At 39.0% G+C, this 20,118-nt stretch overlaps 1 protein-coding gene across 3 annotated transcripts in view; it reads left to right on the plus strand.

The window, feature by feature from the left end:
* Nucleotides 1–20,118, plus strand: part of sema6cb (semaphorin 6Cb) — a 149,380-nt gene that overhangs the window by 6,759 nt on the left and 122,503 nt on the right. For all 3 annotated transcript variants that reach the window (XM_085472125.1, XM_085472128.1, XM_085472129.1), the window contains exon 2: nt 12,285–12,372. The gene's annotated coding sequence lies outside the window, so the exon portion shown is untranslated. The remainder of the gene's footprint in view (nt 1–12,284; nt 12,373–20,118) is intronic.

The raw sequence follows: 20,118 nt of genomic DNA on the forward strand, positions 1-20,118 counted from the left end.
GGTCATTCTCTAATCATTGTAAGCTCGACCATCTCCATATACATTCACTGAAATGGGAAAGTCAGCCTACTTCCAGCATGTTTTTCACACTTTGAAATCTGAATGTTTGAACAGGAACATCTTCAAAACTGTTAAAGATAAAAACCTGAAATTTTCAATGACCTTTCTGGCCATAACATTGAAGCAGGATCTATAATTCAGGACAGATGCATTTAAAAAAACAAACAAACAAACAAACAAACCACTTGAATAGTGGCTAGTCAAGAAACATGTTATGGGTAGACACAAACATATTTGCTATATACAGCTATAATTATATATGTCTAAATTTTAAACTATAGATTTTACAGGCAGAAACTTTGAGCAGAAATTGTTCAAAAACTGTAATGATTTGATATGGAATAAACCAAAGGAGTTTTGGGTTTCTTAATACTCGTAAAACAAATGTGTTTTAGCAGCTCCTTTTCCAGCAATTTGGTTTATTGCTGTGTGCATCACAAGATGAATGTGGAAGTTGTAGTAATGTGGTTTGGCCAGTTTGCTGTGCAGCCCAGCAACATTTCCTCGTGTTGGATTTTTGTTTTTCTAGAGCAGGAGGGCTGGTAGATCTTTGATTTGGGTTTTGTTTTGAGTTTTGTTTTTTATTCGCTTGTAAAGCGAAAGATAAGAGAGAGATTAATTTTGCCTTAATAATTAACTTATTTCAGTTCTGCGCTGCATCAGTGCAGTTTTGAAGTTCTTGTGTTTTGACAATTAACCACAAAAGATTATATCAGTCCTTTAGCTGGCAGTATGGCAGTTTAAGTATGATGAAGTTCTTTATTTTGTTTCCTGTGCATTTTCCTGTTTTATTTCTGACAATTTTTGATCGCCTTTCCACTAAACCTGGAGCCTTTTTATAGTGCATGTTCTCAACAACGTTTATCTATTTTCTCTGTTGTGCAGTATCGTGTTTTCTTCAGCATTTTCGTCTTCATTGCTGGTTGTTGTTTCTTTCTTCTTCTTTTTTTTTTTTCTGTGTGTGCCTCACTTTTCAGAGATTGGCTCTCAATCAAGTGGTGTGGGCAAGACTGTAATGCTGTTTTCAATTTGTGAAGTTTTTGCTTCTTTTAGTGGAGCTTTTTTTTTTCTTTGCCTGTTCAGCCACAGTGGCTATCACAGCTTCTACTAACAGCCAAGTTACTCTCCTATTTCCTGCAAACAAACAGCTGTTGTTTCTGGAGGAAATGTAACCATCCATCTTTGTCCCTGGCAAAGACCTACAAGATAACCAGAGCTCTTTTTGTTTTGGTTTGCACTTTCAAAAAGAACATTAGGCACAGCTTATTTTCCGTAGAATAAGTTGTTACAGACATGTATTGCTTTGAATTGGAGCACGTCTCTATCCAAGACAAACATTTGGGTCTTTTTAAAAAATATATATTATTAATAAAAAAAGGGCTAGTTTGTCCCTACATGTTTGGCTGGATATCATTACACACAGAGCTTTTGGTGGCACAGATTAAAATCTCACAACTCCTGAAATGGTGAACTGAGAGAAAACAAGGCTGATCCAGATCGGGTGGCAGAAAAAAGACTGGCCTCATTTAAGCCGGCTAACAATGCCTGAGAATCAGCTGTCACCCGTGTCTGTTTTGATACAGTTGTTTTTAGACTCTTCATTAGTCTGCTGTTTAAACAGAGTGATACTTTTTAGTCAGATGCATGCCTGCTTTGCGCATTTCGAGGATGAGAGACTTTATTTTTGTAAAGATTGTGAGTACTGTGTGTAAGGAATTTATGTTGTGTCAGTAATCCAGTCTGCTAATGTTTTAGAGCAATATTGGAGCTGCTGGCATCATTACTTCTTTTTTTGTTTTTTAAAACACAAATGCAGAATGAGGCCTGTTTTCATAGTAAATCTTTTGATAGCTGATCATATGAAACAAGCAACTGTAAGTGTCATATTGCACTTTAAGCCACTGTATTTATTTTATTTCTCATACTATAAATCAACTGATTAGTTTTTGGAAATAACAATAAAATGAGTTGATACTTCCAGGTCTGCATGCACATAAATGTATCAAGTGTATAATGGGGGGAAAAAAGAGAATCCCGCCAAATTCTCACATTTGAGAGGTTTGCCAAACATAATTGAAATCCACCAGAAGTGGGTTGCACTGAAAGACTTGGAAGGAAGTGTGCAAAGTGTTGATGTTGAAATGGCCATCGCTAAGGCTGTAGAGCAGATATGCGGAACGAATTGGGTGATGCAAAGCAATGTGGGTTAAGAGTTTCTGGCAGAGTGAGACTGAGAGATTGAATATCTGATTTTTCTCAGGTTTCTCTTTTGATAATCTGTTGCACAGAAATTGTCTGGCTTGTCAGATCTCGACTGAAGCAATTAGGTTGACTGCATGAGGGAGGAGGGGTCTGGTGTGTTGTTGCTATTGAAGTAACTTTGAGTTATGATCATGCCTCATTGTTGCTTATTGCAGTTTTTTTGAAATGAGAATTTTTTATGGCCCTGAAACGTGAAATGAAGCAGGAAATTAAAAACCTACGTTTTTTTTTTTTTCCCCTCCTTCCCTCCTGTCCTATTCATCCACAGCTGATGCCTTCAAACAGTAGTAGTTCCTCGTTTCTATTCTCCACGCACTCAGGTGACAGGTATTCACATATTTAATTCATTTAAGTGGTCAGAGAATTGATTTTTTTTCTGCAGGGAGTTATCTCACATCTTTTGAAAATGAAATGGGCTCTTCTCACAGCTGGATGGTAATATGACAGTCATACTTTGAAAGAAGATCATAAATGCATCTAATTTCCAAACTTTCCAAAAATAGCCCAAACCACTTGACCCCATTCCTTGAAAGGTTGGGCAAGTCTACATGCACTTACCGTACTGGTCTTACTTTAAATGGATAGCAGAAGTTAAACTCTGCAAACCTTAAATTTAGGTGGAAGGTAGATTGATATTTTCCGGAACCGAGACTGGCTTCCCAACTCTCGGCCTCCCTCGGGGTCTTTATCCGATTTCTTATGCATGCACCCTGCGCTTTGCAGATAGGAATTGTGGCTGATTTTGTGCAAACAACACTCTGCATACCCTTGTGCTTAAATCTGTAATGTGTTAAAATTAGAATCTATAGTGTGTTTTCTTTTAAGATTTAACTGTGAATTCCTGGGTGAGTATGAAATGTTTTACCTGTGTGAGCATTTGGGGCCGGATGTTGGCCGCTTTAATCTGCTCTGACGCTCTCATGCTATTATTTGTGTATATTTTAGTGGTCACCATATGTGCAGTGAATGTTTGGCTTGGACAATGTGCGATAAGTCTGCTCGCCTACACTTAGCTTGGTCATTTTCATCCATTTCTCAGAACTCCGGGCTTGTTTCCATTAAACTGAGGCTATTTTTATATCAGTGTTTGAGGGGGAGGGTTTATCAGGGGGTTTCAGTTAGTGTCATATGAATCCAAACCGGGCAGGGGTCCAGGGTGAGTAAAACAGACCTCCTCCTCCTCTCAAGTGCCCTGAACTCTTTCCATTTGGAGAGTGTGTGTACCAGTTTATTAACCATGTGTTGACTCACTGCCACAGCTGTGTGATTGTGTATGAGTTTGCATTCTTGTGGTTAGGGGAAAAAAAAGAGGAATTCTTCATAGATTCACCATGAATCCCTTGATGGTTAAGCACTGATGCAAAGAAATGTTAAGAAGAATTAAAATGTCACACTGTGTTGCTTTTTTTTTATTTCTTGACCATAGACTAAAAACGCCAAACGTGAATTTACTGACACAAATCAGAGAAAAACAAATTAAAATGCCCCAAAACATGAATAACATAAATTGGATTAATACGTTAAAGCTTGCTCTATACCTCTATAAGGTCTTGACTAGGGATGGGTATCGTTTAGGTTTTATCCGATACCGGTGCCAAACCGGTACTTTTGAAATGGTGCTCAAACCGGTGCTTAAAGAATGGAGAACACAAACTTTGTCCAAAAACCTCTCATGTTCAGCTGTTTTTGTTTTTTTTTTTGTTTTTTTTTGTAAAAAGGTAACAATGTTAGCCTTTTCTGCAGCTATGGGGCATATATGGTATCACTCTTGGCTGGAAGCAGTGCTTAATCAATGGAAAAAACACAAACTTTGTCCAAAACCTCTCATGTTTAACTGTTTTCCACTTTTTCTTTGGTCATTTTAGCCTTTTTGGCCAGGGTGAAGGGAGCATCTGCCATCAAACAAGAAGACAGCTGCATGTAGCTATGATGGTGTTTGCTAGTTCACCTTACATGCATTAATGTAATAACGTGGTTAGCCTACTCAACGTAAATTACACACGAACAACATTAAGCTACTCACACAGAGAAGAACGGCTGCTGCTGCCATCATCACCCGTCATTCATTTCTGCTACACTGGCAGGGCTAGGGGCCAGGACTCTATTCTTCGGGTCTTTGGGGGATGTTGCTCCGGGTCCGATAACAGGCAACCCACCCGCAGTAGATGTGCACGGTGTGAGGTCTTGCAGCAAGCTATCAAATACGGCGCATTTCTCGGCTTTTAAAAAAAACGCTATGCGTCGCCAGGTGTTTCATCGGATTTGAGGTGTTACCTCCTTTGACAGTATCAGCTTAAAGCACTTGTTGCAGGCTGCTGAGTTTGCATCTTTTGCTGTGAAGTACAGCCAGACTTTTGACCGCTTCGCCTTGGGCATTTTAATCTGTAGCTCTGCACAAGAGAACGTACGTACCTAGACCCGCCTACTATCCTCGGAAACGTAAAATGATTGGCTAGAATCTAAAATGTATCACAGCTTAGGAAAAATAAAGCACCGAAATGTGCGCTGCTTTTCGGTCTGGTTACTACAGTTTATGTCAGAACCGGTACCCATCCCTAGTCTTGACCTCAGTAAATGCACGGAAATTACTTTTATTTTGATTTTGCAATAGATTAAATTGAATTCAACTTAATTGCTGCTTATTCCCTAATCAAATAAGCAGAGGATCATTTGAGCACCAAGTTAACATTTCTTGCATCATGCTTCATGTGTTATCTCAGATTGTGAGCTGTTCATCTTTCTTCTTTTTGCATTACAAAAAAGGCATCTTGCATACATGACACATTTATAATTGGGTTATAGTGAGTGTGACTAAATAAGAAAGCAAATGGAAACAAAGGTTGAATCTTCTTACTTGAGCATATATAAATAAAATATAAAATAACCATCAATTATGTCAATTTGCAGCTGTGTTATTGAATTTTGGATATCCACTGGTGAAGGAAAAGGTCATGTTGCTTGTCAAAAAATTCTGTTAGTCAAACTATAATTCCCCGAACATAAAAACAATCTTAGAGTAATTGCACATGATAATTTTGGCGTGTGTGTGTGTGTGTGTGTGTGTGTGTGTGTGTGTGTGTGCGCGCGCGTGTGCGTGTGTGTGCGCGCGTGTGCGTGTGTGTGTGTGTGTGTGCGTGTGTGTGTGTGCGCGCGCGCTCCACAGTGATGTGGATGACTGTGCCGGGATTTAAAAACATGTTCATTAATTTACTCTGAGGCTGTAAACTTATTTCCACCAAGAGACACACAAACACAACAAAACACACCCACTCAACCACATGAGCAACTTCCAATTTCCAGCGAATGAAACCTTGTTTGAGCTGTCTTCATTGCCTCCCTCTCTGTCCTCCCGGCTTCCATCGTCTCTCCCTGAGGGGCAGTTTTTAGTGACTGATGGCATGAAAGCCAGCTGAGGGTAAACAAACCAGCAGACCACACTCTTGCTTTAATGTCACAAGTCAATGACATGCAGCTGGGTGAAAGGAATGAGAGGGGGGGGGGGGGGGGGGCAACACCTACACTTTCACTCTCAGGGCCATATCTGAGGCTGACAGTAGCCCTCCAGCTAAACACAGACAGTCTGCATTAGTGTTGGCCTGTAGCTACAGGTGCCAGGAGAATCAAGCCCAGTTTTATAACTTGGACAGAAAGACATGGTACGAGTGTTTATGCTGCTCTGAAGCAGGTTTATACAGCTTTGTTAAAATTATCATTATTAGGTGTCAATTTTGCAGCCTTATGGAAAAGAAAGAACAGTTCTATGAGCTACAAACCTTATTATGTACACTTAAGTGTATTTCAGTTGAGCTGTATTTTTTTTGCACAATCACTAAACAAACACTATTTCTCGTTATTCAACTATGAAATATGTGGGTTCTTTTAAAAAAACCAAAAAAAAAATGGAATGGAATTTTAAATGAGTTTAAAAGTGCCACTGAGTTGGCAATATTTCTCCTGGATTACTAAGTATCAAACCCTTTCTACTAGGATTGTGACAATAGTAGAATTTCACATTTGATATCAATACCCAGGAAATACTCAGTATGACTTTGATACCAGATTGTCTGACTGTGCTATGTTTCTGTTGTCAGAATTTTGTTGCTGATCAGAGTTGGTAAAGTAGGGTGCCGCTCTTGTCTAGTTGCTAGTGGGCTTATCTCAGCTTCAGAAAGCTTGCAAATAGCTGTGATATAAATTAACACTGCCTGTTGACTTTACAGACACGCAGGACTCAACATTTGCTTTCTAGTTCCAACATTACTGTCATCATTTTTTGTACTATCCCCCACCTTAATGATAACTTAACAGATGGCTGATGTGCCAAAGGGGTAATTGCTATTAGTTTTACAGTTACTGTTAATGTTTGCAGTGTCTGTGTGAAGATATACAATAACTGCTAACGGGCGCTTTAGTGGTGTTGAAGTGTAAAGTGCTGTGTCAGCCTGGAGGCAAAGGTGGGATGCTGCAAATAGTAGTTGTTGTTTTTTTCCTACCTACTTATCTGTCTCATACAAGCAGGTAAAAGAAAATGGACTAATGCAGAATTATTGTCACATGCATGGGGTTTGGGGTGTGTAACATATATTGACACAATAAAAGAGTGCAAACATTAGGCTTGGTGTCTGTTTTGTGATAAAACAACCAACTTCTTCCAGTGAAAGTAAAGTGCTATGCCATATATAATGGTTTTTATTGTTTGTTTCTTTTTTTAAAATATTTTTGCCATAAGTGTCTTTTTTGTAATTTCTTTTCCAAAGCGTCTTGAGAAGTAGATCTCTTCGATTTCTAAAGATCTTTCAGAAACACTTGACTCTGACCTATGAATCATCAAGCATATAAAAGGCACCTAACTCAAGGGATGGACCAGTGTTGTCTACCCATACCAGAAAACTTTTTAAATTGTATCTTTAGGCACTTTAGTAGCACTTTACTGCCTGGGACATAAATGCATAATTTGTTCCTATTTCTTTAGTTGAATCTATGAAAAATGCCAGAGATAATGACACACATGCACGCCATTCGAACTGGCATCAGAAATGACATCAGTGAAAGTGTGGCTGTCAAAAAGCCATTCTTAAGGAAAACTGGGAGAAAAGGCTGAACTGTTCCTGAAGACTACTTAAAGAAATGATTAAAAAAAAGTTTGCCTACAAGGGTTCAGGCTATGTTGAAGAATAAAGGTGGTCTTACCACATTTTCACTTTCAGGCTTGTTAGAATTGTACAAACTCACATTGCACATTTCAGTAAATCAATCTATTTTTCCAATTTTTGAGCAAAACATAAAGACAGTACTGTATGTTCCAGAAACATTGCTCTCTAACAATTCAAGTCATTAAAAAAAATAGCAGAATAACTTTAAGGCATAGTCGTGTGTGCATGTCAAACTGTCTTTGAACACATTTCAAATTTGTACTAACTGAAAAACTCGATATATTGACCTTTTTGTGAAAACGTTCTGCATGAAAGATGGGGAATTAAATCAAATGTCATGTGCAAGTTTTATTGACTATATAATAGCAATTCAAAGCCGTTTATCAAGTACCAGCACCCCAACCGAGATCTAGTGCACTTCCTGCAGCGTACTACTGTGTTTGCCGCTCGTCAGTCAAAACCCCTCTGATTTGAAAATTAAATCTGTGAAAGAAGAGAGCTACTGACTGGCCTATGCCTAACATGTGCAGGAGACAGAGGTCAGTAACTCCATAGACGGCAGTCTATTCACAAGGAAGATCTTTTTAATTAGACTATGTTCTTTTAATTAACCAGCCAGCATAATATCTGTGTCCATTTGTCAGCCCTTTACAATGCTTAGCGGAGCAGGGTGAAAATACCTTCTTTTGTCTCCTCACTGTTTCAGAGATCCCTGCTTCCTATTATTATATATCATTGTTCACTGAAATGTATTTTCTCTTGTCTTTTAGATTAGCATGATAATACCCCCATGGAGGGGAGGAAAAGTGGTGAAGAGCTATTGCAGGACTGCTCGTCAGGTTCACTGTGTGCAAGACCGTGGTTATTATCATACTGAATGCACCATCAGTTAAGCTAACAGCCCAAATTTCGACATTTATCTCCAATATCATAGCCTGACTGTCAATTGCACAGGGAGCACTATGGTAAATTACAGGTTATGTCTTGCTCCTTGGAGCCTGGATCGTTCCCCAGTGTAATTACGTTATGCTAATTCTGCCCCCCATGTACTTCCCATGACAGAAAGAAGGCTTTCCAACTGTTCAGATATTCGCGAAACCCGAGCACACCCCTTGTTTCTCCATGGAACTCTAGGGGATTGAGGAAAAGGCTCAGCTAGAGCTTGTAGCCATGTTTCCATAGACCGGTTCAGCTGCAGGTCAGGCCACCTTGAACTCCTCAGCTGGAATTATTGTGTCAGAGGTGGACAGGGTCAGGCCACGCTCCTCCCTTCAACACAAGGACTTTGTTAGTGTCGGACACGCAGCAGACACTGGCAGCACAAATCCCTGTCACGCTCTCGGAGTAGAACCCTGCATGGGTCAGAGGTTGTGTGTTAAGGGGGCATCCCCATTTCATGACCTGAATACTGATTGATTTCCTTGAATGGCTATCAAGGTAGGGGGCCTTGCCTAGTGATTGCAGGGACTGGTCAAACCACTTACCCTTACCCCATGTGGCGATTCGCAGTGAGAGAATGCGGTACAAGGGAAGGGAAAAGCCACTCTTTGTCACAACATGCGCAACTCCTCTGCTCAACTGTGTACCTCAGCGGGCGTATGTTTTCACTTTCCCTGAAACAAGACACTAGACCACATGTTTCCCTTTTAATAGGCAGCTGAGTGAGGAAAGGGCAGGAGTGTGGTCTGTTTGCCATTTGGTAGAAGATGGACGAGGCAACACTCCCTAGTTCCTCTGATAGATTTATTAGTTGTTCAAAATTGCACAACTGAAGTGGCCATTGACCGTTATATCAGTCATTCAATTAGCGGTGTTCAAAGTGCTTGACAGTCACCTAAAAGGCTGAACAATTTTCTTTATTTTCACAGCCAGACGAGTAATTAATCATTCCTTTCAGTAACCATGTTCTGGTAAACACTAACCAGAATATGGCAACAATGCTAAAGTTGGAATAAACAATAAACAAAATCAAAGGCATGATAAAATGAGCCCTTCAATTACTGTAAACTTCAGAAAGTTTTCACTGACTTTGTTTACCATAAACTGAATTTGATCTGTTAAAATGACTAGCACAGGGAGAGCAGAATAATGCACAGAACTGTGATTATGATTACTAAAAAGTTCATCCTTATAGAGTATCTGCAGTGGGACAATGCCATTTAAATGTCTCCCATCTCCTCAAGTGAAAAAGAAAGGTCACAAATAAGACTGAAACATGGCACTCATCATCACTATAAAACCTCATGATCCCTTGTACTGATGGGAAACCCTTTAAACCTGAGTTTCCCCCATCAGGGTGGATTTGATATTTGAAGTTGGCTTGTTTCTGCTTGAGGAAGCAGCACAACATGTCCTTGTGTCCTTTTACTGAACTACTAGTAAGTGAACACATTTAACAATGTTGTCAATTGTTCAACTAAAAAAATAATCTTACCCATTGTTATGATTTTGGTTGATCATGTTGTTAATGTCTGTGTAAATTAGTTGTAAAACGGCCTTATTGACAAGAGCTTGTGTATTTAAAAAAAAAAAAAAACAAAAAAAAAAAAACTAAAATATTAGTTTAAAAATAAGGTGAGAATAAGTTCAATGTGTGATTGGCCTAAATATTTTAGTGGCTTTCAGCTTTGAGTCATCACACGAATTGTCACAGCCCAGATCATACACTCTGGAGTGATATGAAAAGTGAATAAAAAAGCGAATAAATATTCCTACAGCGAACTCGGATGATTAACCAAAGGCTGAGAGTTAGAGAAGATGTGAGCGTTCACACTGAGGCTTTTTGCTTTCCGTGCAACCTGAAAGTTTGTGCTTTTTAGTATAATTAAATAGTAATTAAGAACTGCTAATCACTCCTCCCCACCATTGATCTGAAAAAATGTGCATGTGGTGTGTTTTGTTCATTGGAACTGAGAAATGATAGTGTCATCTCCAGTCTCATTGTGGTGCATTTCTTTACTTTGGTCACTTGAAAAGTCGTTCCCCAGGCATGAGCTTGGAGGAGTCGATATAACCGTAATTGATTCTTTATACTGAAATGACTAAAAGCTTGAATTTGCAAAAGCAAGCAAATAAGAAAACAAGTAAACATCCAGTACAGAGATGAGGCATCAATTTGATTACTCCTTCAGCTGTAGCTCCCAGTTGTGGTTTTGAAATTATTCTATTAGAAGGATCTAGTTTATGGGTTTTATTAAGAGCTGAGTGTGAGCCCAGACTAGTCCAAAGTTCTAATGATCAGGGATTCTCTTTCATGCTCGTCACACGCTCAGGACAGATTAATATAACACTAAGAAGAAAAATCTCCAGTACTTCTCTTTAATGTCAGGGCTTATTTTTTGATTTTTTTTTGTCAGTATTGAAAATGCAATTTAAACCGTTTGCAACCTTAGGTAATATGTTTGATATTTTATATATTTATGTAGCAATTGCCACACAATACTGAGTTGTATATTTTGTGGCAATTGCCCCCCTATTTCTAGACACGTTGCACGAATCTACCAGATGGCCTGATGTATGGTATTTAAATCTTCCTTAGTTCTGGTAAAAACACAAGAACACAGTACTGAAATCTTCTAGATGCATTTAGGGGCAATTTAAAGTCTTGAAAGTGCACCAGAGATAGCTTTGTAGCTCAGGCAAAGGAATTTGTTTTCCACAAGCCCTTATCTTCCTTTTGAAGTTTTGTGTTTTTTCTCAGACAGTATTGTAAGTTCCAACAAATACCAAACACAGATCCTTATTGTCAACATACCACTGATGCAAGAAAATAATGACCACACGCCCAATGGTGTCACAATAGCTGGTATAGGCTGTTACTGATGCACAGCAGTTCTACTTTCCATTTGGGACTTGTGGTCCTTTTGTCAAAACAGTGAGAACTTGAGAGAGAAGAAAATATGCTGGCTATGCCTTAACCTTAACTGAACCATCATCAGCATGTGGCTGCCAGCTGGAGTGTTTGCTAATCCAGAGGATGCTGCCTCTGCAAGTCTTTCTGGGCTCTGCTACTTGAAATTTGCAGGGTGTAAAGGTCTAAACCTCAGTCATCACCATTTGTCTGAATTAATATTGGGACAGGTGGAGATCCAACTAGGTCATTATATTACACAGTATTTCACAAAAATGCTTAATAGTTATTGCTGGTTTAATAATTGAGACTCTACATACTCCCTATGGCTATATGATAAAGCAAATTAAATACTTTTGCTATAGGATCAGGAACTACATCCTTCTAAAAGAAAGATAATCACTTGTCAACTTTTATGCATCAGTGACTCAGAATTTCACATTTTACATTTCAGCTTTCAGCTCAGATGGAATTTTTTATTTTTTTTTTGGTAATATCAGGCTGTATGAAGCTCTGTTTAGGTTTGTGCACTGGCAAGGTGAAGACGTTTTTTCTGGGAGCAGACTGCCAGAGCAGATTGTGAGCTGAGATGCCATCATCAGATTTGGCAAGTTTGGGCTCTTGGATTTGTCAAAAGATTTTGTTCACTTATTGCAAAAGCAACCTGTTGTCATGCGAACAGCATTTCCAGCAACGTCTTTTCCTCAGAGTTCAAAGCAAGTTGATTCACATTTTCATTTCACATTCTGGCATTTTTCTGATGAAAGTGAATAGGACACCCAGCAATGGATACTTGTCATTGTTATCTATACTTTGGAGTTTTAGAGATTTGTGATGGAGAATACAACATGACTACTATGACTGTTTTTCAAGGCTTAGGCAGCATCACCGTAAGCTGTCCTGCATTATGTCTGAGATGTACACAGATCTAAGAGGCATCTCCTATTTTTCATTCACAGATTCACTGACAGCTGGAGTGTGTACCAAGCTGGTCTAGTTACCTGTTTGGTGGATCACTGGATTCAGCAGAGTGTTTGAAAAGTTAAGGTAAGCTTTGCCGCTTCTTTCTAAAAGTGTGACTTTCTAAATGGATCCAATGTAATTAAAAGTTAAATAAGATTTGATTTGATGAGGCACGGAGTCACTATTCACTGATCTTTCAAATGCAGTATTTAGATTGAACTGAATATATGTGACAGTGAAAGTTCTACTTTCATGAGGCATCTACAGAGGATACTTAATTAATGGATGGTCTATGGAAACACTGCTACTGCTGCTTTTTTTTAAAAATAGGTGATTGAACATACAGCACTGTATCTATCTAATTAATTTAATCAAAGGTAAGGAACCAGCTTTAACACATTTGCCATACAGCATTATCCAAGGACAAACTTAATTTAGTCCACTGGTTTTTAACTGGTGGGCTAAGCAACTGAATGAATATGCTATTTTTAGGTAAAGACTTTGCTGATAGTATTCCTTTATTCAATTAAAATATAATTTTTTTTCTTGCAAATCACATAAATTGTGAGGTGTTGAGCATGAACTTTTTTTGTTTTCGAAATAGGGGGCATTCATAAATTTAGAGAACCACTGATTTAGTCAGAGCGTGCATAAGAACCACATATTACAGTGATACGTAGAAAGTGTGACGGACTGAGCTCATGGTTTGAGTTTGCAAGTTGTCAAAATTGCTTGAGTGGTCAAGATTTCTATATTTCTGTTTTTGCTCTCACTGGTTTGAATTTGGTGAAGCTCTGTTAATGGCAGTTGTTGAATTTGATGACATATGGGACTGTTTGCCTACATTGCCAGAAAATGAAAATGTAGAGTTTGTCAGATTGCACAGCGCATTTGTTAGAATGGACAGATGGGAAATGGTTACTTTAAATCAAGAAGTTTTGGTTCCTTATGTTGATTTAGAGTGCTCATCATCACTGTTACTTAATGTCCTCAGGGGGAAAAATGTCCAAAGTCTCTTCATTCATCGATACTCGATAATTGCAAATTGGCACATGTCTGGTGTTGACCATGTCAATGTTTTCTGGTGCTGTGAGCTCTGTTGTCAGGTAGACAGGTAGTCAATGGGGAGAAAAACTGAACAAATGCATCAGAAACTTGTAGCATCACTGAAAAGCTATTGTGTCTGGCCAAGCATTTCCCTTGTGAGCTTGAATGTGGACAGTAGAGGACAGGGCCAAGGAGTGCCGATGACAGGATGCCTCATGGGAAGGCTGGAGACAGATGGCTGGCCAGATGTAGCCCTGCTGTGACCTTGAAGGCATCTGAAGGTAAAAGCATAAAATGTCTCAAAAATGGCAGACAGAACAGCAAAGAAATGGGAGTGTTTTGTTGTGGTCTTCTCATGAGCTGTTTTGGTTTTTAGACTCGTTGTTATGTTCTTTGTTCTATTAGCATGTCATCATTTATGCTCCTAATTTTCTTTGCGGTGAGCTGAAGTTTTTGTGCACATCCGGTTTATTTTTTAGCTCACACTGTTGAGGGATTATTAGACACACGAGGCACTCACTTAGTTGTGCAGCTTTACGTTGAAAAACTTTTCTAGCAACCCTAAGAGTAAGATCTGATGTTGCAGGTAGGTAAAATTACTCAGGTTTCAGTTCATAGTCATTTTCACACATGTACTGCATACATTTTTGGAAGAAAAAGGTCAGCACACTGTGCACAATTGCCCTTTTGCACTTCAGGACCCACAGCAGGAGTTTTTGTCAGGCAAGGGTGCTGCCTCGGCAGAGTCTGCAGGAGGTAACCACTAGCTGGCTGTGAATTTGCTGAACTATTAACCATGCTGTTCCTGCATTAGTGCAAATCGTACAACACACAGACTTTGTACTATGCAACTCTCTGCATAAAGACCATTTAATGTATTTAATGTTCCAGCAAACTGTTTTGGATGTTTGCACCAGCATCAGAAAATGTCTAGAAAAGTACTGAACTGCATTGTATGTGTGAATACAGATGCATGATGGACTTATGTATGCTATTTTCCATAGTTTACGTTTACTGTTATTCATGCCAGTTAATAATAGACAAAGAAACTGAATGTAAACATAAGTTAAGAGTCTTGTTCATCTTTGCTTCACTGTACAATGTTGGGCTCTCTAAACACTGGGAAGTATCAGGTGTCAGCATGCACATTCTTAAACCCAGTGTTTAAAGGTTTCTGTGAGAATATCTTATTTGGTCATGTCTTCTTGATTCTCTCTGGATCGTGGAACTTTATTTTAAATTTGGAGTGAACTTTCCACTGTTGCTGGCTGAACAGTAGTGATTTTATGTCAATACTAGAAGAGACACACTCCTGATGCAATTCAAGCAGCAGACTGTGAAGCAAACGCCACCAGCAGCCCGATATTGTACAGGCCTCTGGGGCTTTGAGCACAGCAAAGGGACAGCCTTGATCAGAGCTGGGAACTGGATGGTGAGCTGAGGGTGGGGGGGTTGCTGTGAGAAATAAGAGGAGATGGAGGAGGGTAGAGGTGTCAGGCGAATAATTGGGGTGAGGAGATCTCAGGGGTGGATAGAGGGAAGCTTTATTAAGACCGCTCAAGTCTGATGTGCTTGCATGGCCGCCTAGCTCTTCCTCACACACCCACGCCTATGGGCCAATCCGCCGTTTCCACAAGAGACTCTGTAACAACAAAGGGATGAAGGCCAAAGTCCTCAAGCTCCTTTCAGTCACAGATAAGACAAAAGACCCCATTACTTGAAAAGCGCTGATGGGAAAGCAGCAGTATATGGATCTGCCTTTTCTTTTAAACCAAGGCTCATTGTTGCTTCTTTTAAGCTATGCTGCTGTTACTTGCTGCTGTATTATATCCTGAGATCCTGTAGATTTACTAAGTTCGATGAGGTGCTGGTAATGTGTTTGTTGTTGTACCGTAACTGGTGAATGCTTGATAGTCTTTTTGAATTCCTCCGCTCGTAGAGGAAATGTCCTGACCTCTTTGCTAAGTTCCTCTGAAATGCACGCTTTTGTCATTAGCTCACTGTGACACATTTAGACACGTACTTAGCACACTGCACAATACGGTCTGCTTTTAATGCATTTTGTTTGTGATACAATGAATGCACAACTTGCAAATGTACAAGCTCAAAGTGCAGACAAATATTACCACTTAATATGGATAAAAGATGAGTAATCTCTTTTGTTTTGCCTCACAATGGGAAAACAAACTTTCCAGGGTGACCGTGACCGATCGTATCAAGTGTGATGGTGAGATTAGGAGCTTAACTGCTTATTTTCCCCTGCTCTGTGAACATTGAAATGTTACTTTTGAGTCAATGAAGTTCCCATATCAATAATTGAATCCTTTGTAGATGCGTGCTTCCTTGAGTTTGGTATTCTGAAAATGTTTGCAGTTTCACAAAAGCAGATTTTTGTGAGTGACACAACAAGGATTTTGAGTTGAAGCAGGAGGCGGTTATGGGGAGAATTAGCGGCCTCCCCCAGTTCTCTGCTGTAAATTGGTTTCTGTGGAAGTCATGAAAAAGGGGGCTTGGAGGTCTGTTTTCTGCTTCCTTAGTAGCTTGCTAATCCCCCACGGCTCTGGCTGGAGGGAGAGCTGCTTGCACATATACAACCGTTGTGGAAAATGGCGTTTCTCCTCCTCCAGCCCTCTTTCGTCCTCTTTCCACTCGGTCCTGCAGGGCTTGGCTAATCCTCTGCCTGGTCATGGCAGGGAGATTGCAGCCTTTTTCAAAGCTGGCTGGACTTCAAAGTTACAAGGATACAGGGACTAGAGGAGGTGGGAGAAAATTGGGTCCACCGCAAGCAAAGACTGCAAGGGGTTCACCTCAGCTATTTCTTTTGCTGTTTATGAGGTGACACTGAAGAATTTGTGGTCTCAAAGGAGAGACTTTGTTGATCGTAAAGACAAGACCTTAGAGGTGGTGGCTTTTTTGGATTATGATTTCTATATAAAAAGAAAAAACAATACCCTTATGCAACAATGTGGGGCACCAACATGCAAAGTAATAATAGACACACAAATGATGCAAGATTCGTGATAAAAACACTAAAAGCTTATGTATGCTTTTACCTCTTTAGAAAATCAATCATGTTAGGTTTTTTTTAAACTTTTGTAAGAACTACTGCCAAAATGCACAACGAAAAGGGAAGTGGTATTTTTTTCCCTATTATTTTAGAAAGTGTGTTTACTTTGAAAGATCAATAGATTTTGAACTCTTTTCTCTACGCGTTCCTTTTATGTTGGCCGAGTCTTATCAGGTTGTCATCAATTTAGCATTGCCCAGTTGGACTCACAGGTGCTCAAGATTTTGGTTCTGTCATTAGACTAGTCTTTGTTAGAGCTTCAGCACTGATGTTTTGTGCCAGTTTTTTTTTTTTTTTTTGTCCATTACTCTTTATTCTGCTGGCAAATTGTCTAATTTTCTGGAAATGCCTTTGAATGCTGATCCTTTGTTAAATTCTCAGATGACAGAGAGATTAGAGTGAGATCATTCCAGATGAAGAAAAATGTCTGCTATTGAAATTTTGTGTAGTAGTGTGTAGTTGGCTTTGTGATGTGTTGACAAGCACTACGCACGTTCACTCTGAAAAGTCAGACGGGAACTTAATTTGCATGTGAGTTTGCATGTGTGTTGCGACACACATCTCGTGGCAACAAAGCTCTTTGCATCCTTGAAGCCATAATGTCTCAGTTTGTGTTTAAAAATGCTTTTTTACTACTTGGAATAGATTAATATAATGAAATTGAGAAAAATGAAAGACACACTTCAAGGATATACTTTTAAAATAATTCCAATTCTTATTTGCCAATGTCAGAAATCAGTTTTAAGTAGTTTTACATAAGTCTTGATAGAAATTACTCAAAATGGCTTGTAAATCCCTTTTTTTTCTCTTTTTTTTTTTCTTTCTTACAGACTTACTTGGTATTTCAGTAGACTGCTGATCCCAGCTGTCCTTTAATTTAAGAAAATATTGGCTAAAAACAACCCAAGAAAAAAATGGTCAATGGTCACACTGTATTTCGTCTTTCTTTAAGCTACTCAAACCCTTTAGGCCATTGTGTATCCTTCTTTATTTGGATTTTGTCTGGCTTTTTAAATATAGCTTTTAAAAAAATATTTTCATGGCTTTAATAACTTATTTTATTTAAGGTCTTGACTACAAGGAACCAGGATTGCAAGTTTATTGGTACTCCCTATTCACCATCAACATGGTAATTACTTTAAGTGGACTCTTGGGGAGGAGGAGGCACAGGGTTAGAATTTTACATGATTCCCTGTTTTGGTGTTCAGGGAAGTGTGCAGTCAATATATATTGCGTCAGTCAGATCTAATTCACACCCCTTTAACCAAGCGGGTGCGAGATGTCAATAAGCTTTTCTAAGCTTCACCCTGGGGTAACCCTTCATGAAGGTTGGTTAGTTTTAGCTCAACTAGGAGGATTATGTAATTAACCATGGTTTCCTTAGTAACTGCTGTTATGGAGTTTCATTGCGTTCATTTTATGTCATTAGTACCGCTTACTTTAAATGGATTTTAGATGCTATCAATATGCTCATGGTGCAGAAGACCTGCAATCTGCTTACTTTGGTCTGAACCGTAGCAGAAAAGTTTAATGTGTTTTTGTTTTTTTCTTATATGCTTTAAGGTTTAAATGGTTTAATTTTGGCATATTGAGCTCAGATAGCACTGGCCGATGGCTTTGAAACAAAGGTTGGTGCTTACAGGAAAGTTTAACAATCTGAGTTTATGTGTACTTCTATGTTAAAGAAAAAAATTATTATTATTATTATTATTATTATTATTATTATTAAATGGAGAGGGATCACATGGATGTCAAGTACACAGCTTTAGGTTTTATTGGCATCCACCCTGCAGGTACAGTAAATGAAGTGATTTTATAATTTGCTTCCAAGAGATGCACTTGGGCCAGGTGAACTTCTTATTCAAGCCACATTATAAAGGTTAAAACAATGTCAAAGATGTATCATATGGAGGCGTAACAAACTATTACACGCCTAGTTAACATCAAAAGTGCAGACAGTCATGTAACAGAGTGAGTATTGTCCAGGAGGTCTGTGGATTCCCTGCTTTCTGGCTCCTTTATTGTGTGGGTCAAACCACACCAACCTTCCAAACTTGACCTGCATTTTGATTGCAACTACATGCTGTGAAGCTTTGTGACTAACATGTTTCAGCACGCTTGCATTGACATTTTGTTACACAGCTGCCAAAGTGTTTAAAACTGATGCCCTGAGGACAGACGAACTCAAAGGGTCAAAACATAACCAGCTATGTTGTCTTCTGGGTTAATGATGGGCAGAGTTGTTTGATTTGGAGATGTAACTTTTCAACTTCCAATGAGATTATTATATTTTTTACTGCGAAGAGCATGCCGTAACTGCTGCAGAGCAGGAGGCACTTTATCCGAGAGCCTCTCATATTTCTTAAATTGATGTTTACAAATTCCCTAGGTGGGGCATTAAGGAAGATTGGTATATTAATTGCCATCGCATGCCATCTAAACGGGTAATTGCAAGCTGTTTGCTGGAATGCAAATGTGCTCAGCTTCAGTTTGATGGAGCTTGTTTATTGAAGTGCTGGTCGCTGACAAATTAAGATGGTTAAATTGATGCCCTTTACTTTTAAGTAATCAGTTTGTTTGCTGATTGTTGTATTAGAGTAAAAGCAATTTGCCATTTTTCTTTTTTTTGGGCATATCAACACATTAACAACAGCTCAGTGGCAAAAAGGACACGGTTGGGACCTCTGTGTGCTACACTAACAATTATTTTCATTATTTGTTAAACCTCCAGTCATTTTAGATTATTTATTCAAATGTTTAGAGTAGCTGTTTGAGACTTTTGGAAATGAGAACCTCTAACTTATCTGAGAACTATGACTTTTACTCGGGTGTTTAACATATAACAACAGCAGAATGTAACAAAACAAAGGAGCGGATGAATTAGTTTGTATGGAGTACATTCCTCTTCCATTTGTGTTGTTACTGTTTTGAGGCTGAAATATTAAGTATCGAAGTCCATAGCTACATGAGTTAACCCATAATTACTCGTATGTATAACAATGCCAGCCCTACAGATGGTTGTGATTTATTTGTTTTTTATTATTGTCTTGCTCATGTATATCAAATTGAGGTAATATTTTTTTGGCTACATCACCACACTCTGTGAGCAACTAATCAACTCAATGTTTCATCACGATAACTCATGCACCCCAGCTTGTAAATTGTTTTTTCCATATCCCGGGGTTCAGCAGTGCAACTGTAAAGTATGCAAATGTGATTTACTTGCATAAAAATACATTCTGAGCCTCTTGGGTATTCTTCCTCAATAAAAGTGTTTATATCTATGAGAACCAATGAATATGAATGACTTAGTTTTTTTTCATTTCTTATCTTATAAAAAAGACATTTACCTGAATGCCATTTTTCTCTGCACCACTGTGATTTGAGTTAAGCTACTTTCAGCCATCGTTACCATGAGACTGATCATGACTGATGAATGTCTGTGGTAGTCAGCTTAAGATATTGGCATCCCCCTCTGTTCCAGAACACCTCAACACCTACCGTTTTTAATAATATTGGCCGTCCCATATCTTTACATATGTGTGGGTGTTTGAAACAAGTTCATTTTCATTCATCCCTTCTCGGCGGGCTTGACTCCTGCACTTAGTATCCAATTTCTGCCCATTTGTGGGCGTAAGCAGCAGAACACTCTTTCTACAGCTCCCGTTCGCTTCCTGAATTTCTCCACACATCAGCACACACCGTCTGCAGGGCTG

Source organism: Copadichromis virginalis, linkage group LG11 (assembly GCF_057382275.1).
Source record: "Copadichromis virginalis isolate Kocher_CV1m ecotype Utaka linkage group LG11, C_Virginalis_male_GT1.1, whole genome shotgun sequence".
In the NCBI taxonomy this organism is placed as follows: Eukaryota; Metazoa; Chordata; class Actinopteri; order Cichliformes; family Cichlidae; genus Copadichromis; species Copadichromis virginalis.